Consider the following 7,911-nt stretch of genomic DNA (forward strand, 5'->3'; position numbering starts at 1 on the left):
GAGGGCATTGTCGTTGTCCAGTCGGCTGGTGATGAGGGCTTGTGTCCCTGTGTGTCTTGTGTGTAGGGGTAGCCACTTGAAGATCTTACATAGCATGCACAGAGTGAGGAGGCAGGCAGAGGAGACAGCGTTGATCTGTGATTTCATGGTGAGCTTGTTGTCAATGATGATACCTAGGTTTCTGGCATTATTGGAAGGAGTGGATGTGGGTCCTTGGTCTGGTGGCCACCAGGAGTGCGAAAGAAGTATACCTGTTTCATCAAATACTGCAGAACAGCGTGTTTCCACTATGAAAAGGGGGAGGGTGCCACGTGGGAGCTGAGGAGCGAATAGCCTGCGCTTAGTGAATGAATATGATGTATGATATAATATAGTTTTATAGAGCACTCAAATGCCGAGGCGTCTTGGTGCTAAAAGGTGAGATAGGGGATCGTAGCAGCTATAACTGATTTCAAGAAGGTGGAAACAGTCGTGTTTTTAATGTCTTCCTGAAAAGAAGCCTATCAGACATTAATCTCATAGAAATGGGCAGTTGATTCCATAAATTGGCCGCACAGTGTGACAGACTTCGGCCTCCCTGTCTGGCCTTACGAATCTTGGAAATGCAAATAAAACCTGCATCAGTAGATTTAAAGTTTCTAGTAGGAGTGTACCAGGAGAAGAGATTCCAAAATTCACAGGCCCCTCCACTGGATTCAAGCAAGCCGGGTTAAAGACGGCTGGAATGCCAAAAACCGGTCCTCGGAAGCTTGGTTCCGGTCCAGGGAAGGCATGGCTTGGCAGTTCGGGCTAGACTGTTCCCTGGAGGCACAGAGTCAGACTGATTTGCAGATGGCCATGTCTGAACTGGGGTGGTGTGGAGTGCACAAAAACGATGGATTTAGGCCCAGATCTCTGTACTGGGGTGAATGTATGACATTGTTCTGCATTCTGTCCATCACCTGTGTTTTTTGCATTTGTCACTCCGAGTGGGATGGGTATGCTCAGATGTGAGTCCCATGCACTCCACACCACTGGATTCAAGCAAGCCGGGCTGAAGACGGCTGGACATTGTTCTGCATTCTGTCCATCACCTGTGGTTGCATTTAACAATAGCCGAGCAGCAGCATTTTGAATCGACTGTAACTTTGACCTCTGGGCTTTTTCGATGCCTATATACAGTCGAGCCTCGAAAGGATGAGGGCAACAACCACTGATTTCTTCAGATCCTGGGGGATAAAAGGGAATATCTTCCTAAGAAGTTTCAGTATGTAAAAGCAAGAGGAAGTTACACAATTGATCTGGCCCGAAAAATTAAGCTGATTATCAAATAAAACCCCAAGGTTCTTAACTTTATTGTACGAGACAGGGCATTGACCCGCCTCTGCCGGCCACCGTGATGGACCAAAGTGATGGACCATTGCCAAATTCCATCACCTCGGTCTTGTCGGTATTGATCTTGAGATAATTACTGCTCATCCATCTCATGATATGAGTCATACAAGCATGGAAGCTGACAGCAGTGGCCTCAGACTGTTTGGCTACAGAGATGACAATTTGTGAATCATTTGCATATGAATCCAGCATAAAACCAAACTCTCTGATGAGTGCAGCAAGTGGAGCAACAAATGAATTGAAAGTATTTATAAAGCGCAGCTGACACTCCAAATGCATCCTGGTGCTAGGACAGTCAGCGGTTGAGGAGGAGGGGCAGAGAGAAGACAGAGTGGAGTCAGGAGGCAGAGAGAAACCAATGAGTGAAGTCTCACATGCCAAGACTAGAGAGAAACGATTCACAGGCTGCCAAGGGAGGTAGTGTGAGGTAGTGTGGCTCACTGGTTAGAGGCGGCAGACCTGAGAGCAGAGGACGGCCCGGGACCAGGGTTCGAATCCCGGCGTGGCAGGTTTCTGGACCAGGGTCAGCGGACTCGATAATTCTCTCGCCTCGGTGCCCACTCTGATCAGCGATCACACTCAGCAACTCTGGGCATTAGCTTGCCTCATCTTCACTAACGGCCCCACCAGACCGCTGGGAGTGCCTGGTCTCACCCTGGAGATACCCATTAAGGGACCATCTCTAAGGGAAGCCAGGAAGGGTTTCGCAGCGGTCGAAGCACCTTGGGACCCTCCGGGTAAGTAGTGCGCTATATAAATGCCTATACATGCATACATACAAACTGATGCACCACAGGCCATGATGGTATTTGTAATCCAGTCGTACCTTGGTGAATTTAAAAACACACCAAACCAAAAATTTGATGCACATAATTTATATATAAAATACAAACCTCTGGAAGCAGCAGATTCTGGACAGCCTATGTTTAAAAAAAACTTTATAGTGGAGTTTTGCAGAGTTATGACAACCCAGAACACAAGCACAGAGTTTTCAGCAAAGAGACAATGCTAAAGTGGAAACAGTAGTCCCAGTGGGAACAGCTCAAGACATGGATGGTTTCTCAGTGCAAAAATGGACTGGAAATTAGGTATGAGTAGATGACTAGGCAGTTAGGCAAGATCAGGATAGACAAGTTGGAGTGGTTTGTGGGGCCCTAGTGCTGGCACATCATAAGGTCATAGCAGCCATATGGTTTTATGTGGTTCACAGCGGACATCTCAGGTAAGAGAAGCTCAAGGATGCCAATAGAGCATGAGGCGGCTCGGTACGTTAACCTGAAGCACAGGGTAAGGCATATGCAGCTTTTCCTGAACCGAGGGATAGTACACAACATATGGTGTCACAATAATGGAGGCTGTATGATGGAGGTGTGGGTGACAGTGAACAGACAGGTGTGAGTGGTGTGGGAATGACTGGTATGGACGGTGTTGTGGAGTTGGACTATGATGAGGACAGTGAGGACTTGGAAGAAGGGGAATTGAGAGAATGAGAGTGTGACATGGGTGGGCAACTTATGAACCAGGATAAAGGGAAAGAGCGGGTGCTAGGGGAGAGGAAGAGTACTTTTGGTGTCTTGCAGAGGTCTGGAGCAGACCGAACACACACTGACATCAGTATAGACAAAAGAAAAGAAGTATTTTGGAATCCCTTGACACTGATGACAGAAACATCTCCCAACTACAGAAAGGGAGGGACTTATGTTTGTTGTTGTGGAGGTTACAGGAGGGTTCAGTGAAGGTTCAGAAAACGTCAATAAGGGTGGGCGATGCTTAAGTGGTAGAGGTTTGTAATGAGCTAGCACAAAAGAATGAAGGGGTAATTCCACAGCAGTCGAAAAGGAATAATAATGATGGCGGAACAAAGCCAATGTGTGATAAAAGATTACAAAAGGATGATGCTCACAAGAGTGACAAACATGATGATCAAGGTATAGACACGGATAAGAAGGAATCAGATTATAGAAAGAGGCTACCTTATATGGGTATTGCTAAGCTGGTAGGGTCCCACCTGAATTTCAAAACCTTAATTCATGGATATATTTCAGTTACTTCATGTTATGTTATGTTATGTTATGTTATGTTATGTTATGTTATGAGAGCTTGTTAAGCGCACAAACACCATAAGGTTTTCTGGCGCTGAGGTTCAGAGAACTCCAACAAGATTGCACTAAATAACCAGGTCTTTAGTGCCTGTCTCAACTTCAAGTAGTCGATAGACAGCCATTTTATGAGAGTAAAGGAGTTCCATATCTGTGGAGCTAGCACAGAGAATCTGTTGCCACCCATCCTTTTCCAATGTATACTTGGGTGTGGTCAGAAAATTCTGTGAAGAAGAGCGAAGTCTGGATTTTATAAAAGAGGACCTTCCTCAGCAAGAACCTTAAAAGCAATGCAGCCTATTTTAAAGATAATCATTTGCTCCAGAGGGAGCCAATAAAGGTCTCTCAAAAGAGGAGTAATTTGACAGTTTTTAGCCTGTTTATACTGGAGACGTGCTGCTTGAATCCGAGCAATCTGGAGTTTAGAAGGTAAACATTTTGGTCCGCTGATATATAGAAAATTTGCATAATTAAGACGGGAAATAACCAAGTCCATTACCATTTGAGCCAGGGCTAACAAGTAAGGAAAAGGGCTATTTTTTAATCCTTCGGAAATATAAGAAGCAGGACTAGATTACTGCTCCTGAATGAGATCTTCAGGATAGCTCTTTATCAAAAATAGCTCCCAAACTTTTGGCCAATTTTTTTGGGGACGTTGGATTCCCCTTTATCAATGGGCCAAAAGGAGTTTTTCCAATAATCCAATTTACTGCTCATGATGATGATCTCTGTTTTATCCTCAGTGAGATATTTACTACTCTTCCAATTGCAGATAAAATGCATCGCATTTCAGAAATTCTTCTTAGAGGCCGGAGAGCCATCAAGGATAGGATAGGACAGGGATTTATAAAGCGCACTAAAACCCGAGGGTACCACGGAGCTGAGCGGACGAGAAGAGGAGAGGAGAATGAGAGGCTGCTGACTAAACTGAGAAAAGCCAGGTCTTCAGCAGTTTTTTGAACACTGGAAGGGATTCCATCTGGGAGATCGAGGAGGGTAGAGTATTCCAAAGTTTGGCCGCAACCACCGAGAAGGAGCAGCTGCCCCTTCTGGCTTTGCAAACTCTAGGGATGTTCAGTTTTTTCTGAGATGAATATCTCAAAGTCCTCCCAGGCGTGTACCATTTCATGGCTTTCAGCTGTTGTGAACCTATATTATGCAGGGACTTGTGAACCGTACACAAGGATTTGAAGGAGATTCACTTCCTAATAGGGAGCCAGTGCAGTGTGCCTTTTCTGGATATTAAGGATCAGCCTAGCAGCTGATCAAGCCTAAAGGGTTGCTGCAACTCATCTGCGTAATTGTAGATTGTGATGTTCATGTTTCTTAATGAATGAAAGAGAGGATATATGTAGATGCTAAAAAGGTGCGGGGAAAAAGAGGAGCCTTGTGGTACCCTGCAATCCAGATGTACTTCTGGTGCCTTTAAAGGGGAAAGCCAGACTGACTGGGTCCGATTCACCCAGAAGGATTTAATCCAGCTCAAGGCTGAGCTGCAAAGTTAAGCCGCTTCGACGCGGTCCACCAATATATTATGGTCGACCAGGTCGAAAGCTGCTGACAGATCCAGGAGAACCAATGCAGAAGTGGATCCTACATCACTCTCCTGCCGCATATCATGTATTACTGACAAGGATATATGCATACAAATTTTTATTTGCTTGAATAATAAAAAACGTTTCAAATATGAATAAAATGGAAATCACTCCACAATAGACATATCCTGAAACAATTCTAAAATATAAATTGACATGGCAATGCTTTAACGCTCCACAGACAAGATACTACCTCAGTGAAATTTGCAGGTCGAAAGCCAGCTAGACACACACCTAAGAGTTGTAACCTCGAAATGAGAACAAAGACACTGCGCTACATGAGCTTCGAACCGTTTTCCCAGAAAAAACAAATGAGAGATGGGATGATAAGTTTTTTAACAATAAAGGATCTTTGCCAGATTTCTTCTGAAGAGGAATTACAAGTGCAACGATGAGTGACTGAGGGACACATCCTTGGAATAACGAAGAGTTAAGTAGGGACAATACAGGATAGGGGATTACAGAGATCGTTCGCCCCTCTTCTTATAGCGCTTAGAGACCTTTCTGTTATTAAGCGCTAAACAAATCCAAATTAACATAACATAACATAACATAACAAGGGTCTTTTGGAGAGCCCGACTTGACCATAGCATTTTGGAAAAGAGTTCATCTCGGATACAAGGGAATGTAGCTAAAATGGTAGGGTTCCGATCCTCAGAGTTAATAAACTGCTTGACCGTGCCAATGGGGATGCGATGATATCCTTTACAGTTTTACTATTTTCAACAAAGAAAGAGTTCATCAAGACATTCAAGCAAAGAAGAGGTCTAAGGAAGAGGAATGGAAGCTCACAAGAAGGTTGGGAGTCTGCCTAAATATGGAGAATTGGACATCAGCAGTTTTAATTCATGTCAGCATTAATTGGGAGAAGCATAGTGGCAGAGCTATTGCTATTTTAAAATATATGGATATTATTGGGAAGGCTTAAATGCATTTTGGTGGCTATGCATATCTACACTATGATGAAGACTTTAGAACAAGGTTGAGCTTAAATACAGACAAGTAATGGGGTGTACTTGATTCTGAGTTGTGGCTGTAATAGATGTCGTCTACGCATTCCACCGGCAACTACACATACAGCCAGTGGTTTAGTGGTGAATTATCGGCTCTTTCCACATCACCCACTGAACCAGTGACGGGTGGTATGTTAGGGTACAAGCATTTGCAACAGCGGCATGGTGGGGTTTCAATAAAGGTTTCTGTCCATGATAATTTTGCAGGTACAAACACAAATGCTCAACATGTGAGGATAGACACTCTCTTACCCAATGTTTGGTGGCAGGTAACTATAGTAATCAAGATGGACCATTGAGGGGGAGAGGACAACAGTTACAACCTTGGCAGAAGGGTGCATACTCCAATTAAGTTGGACATTTTAGAGTATTGGTTGCAGTATTATCCAGATATGGAAGCAGTAGTGAAATTGTGGTGGAGATTCAAACAAGGTTTTTGAATGGGTTATCATGGTCCCGAAAAATGAAGGTGGACAGATAATCTAACATCTACTAATCAAATGCCAGAAAGCTCAAGCTAAATTGCCATAGAGAAATGCGGGCAGGAAGAATTGCAGGCCCGTATTGATATTGGCCTTTAAATTATCTGAAAACTTCCCCTTTAGGCATTGTCCCTAAAAAGGCAGGCGGCGAGAATCGATCAATACACCATCTATCATGGCCTGAGGGACAGTCAGTGAATTACTTAATTTTCAAACCAGACTCTAGAGTCACGTATGCATCTGTTGATGTTGCCATGAAATTTGTACGGTATATAGAAGTAGGGGCAGAGCTGGCAAAAATTGACATACAGTCTGCTTTCAGCTTACTACCGGTACCCTCCTCAGATTTTGTTTTGTTGGGAATGCAATTTGGAGGAGTCATGTAGGTGGACAAGTCTTGTCGATGGGTTGTGCTATACTGTACACTCTATTTGAAACATTTAGTACTTTCCTGCAATGGCTCTTCATGAAACAGTGTTGGCATAAATTGATTTGTCATTATCTGAGCAGCTATTTTTTCTTTGTAGGAACATAAGGTTCTGTGCAATGTATGCAGGAGTTACAAAGTTTTCAGAAATGGCTCTTGATTTGGGTGTACGATTGGCCCCTGAAAAGATGGGTTGTCCAACAACAACGATTACTTTTTTAGGAATTGAGCTGGAAACCATTGAAATGATGGCACGATTACCTACACATAAAGTAAAAGAAATGCCATCTTTTTTAGAGTCAGTAAATGGAGAACGAAAGTTAGAATTCAAGAAAGTGAAAATGTTTTGGGGCTACATAAATGTTGCCTGCAGAGTAGTGAGATCAGGGAGAACATTTTCTATACAGCTAGGATTTTCAATATCTGATGCCTCTCTCTGCCACATCACAGAATCTGTATTTCAGCTGCAGTAAGAGCAGATCTATGTATATGAGTGACTTTTTTGGAGCACTTCAATGGTGTTTCTTCATCTTTTTTTGAGAAGGCTACTATCTGGCAAGTACAGATTTTTCTGATGCTGCAGGTACAAAAGGTTTTGGTATTTTCTGGGAAGGTCAATGGTGTGTAGAGAATCATCCTGTCGCTGAGGCAAGGACTAAGCATTGATTTCCTCGTATTCTTTCCTTTGGGGGTTGAATTGTGGTTATGGGGGAAAAGCTTGCAAATAGGACAGTATTGTTCAGGGTGGATAATATGACTGTTGTGAAGCTAGTAAATAAGTAACAGCCCAGAAATCGTAGAGTTTTGAGGCTGTTGTGCACATTTATGTTACAATATTTGCAGCTGAACATTGTTTTCAAAGTGAGATTTATACTTGGGACATATAATAATTATAGCTGACGCATTATCCCAATTCACAGT

The sequence above is a fragment of the Lissotriton vulgaris genome, unplaced genomic scaffold, assembly GCF_964263255.1.
Source record: "Lissotriton vulgaris unplaced genomic scaffold, aLisVul1.2 SCAFFOLD_1199, whole genome shotgun sequence".
Classification (NCBI taxonomy): Eukaryota; Metazoa; Chordata; class Amphibia; order Caudata; family Salamandridae; genus Lissotriton; species Lissotriton vulgaris.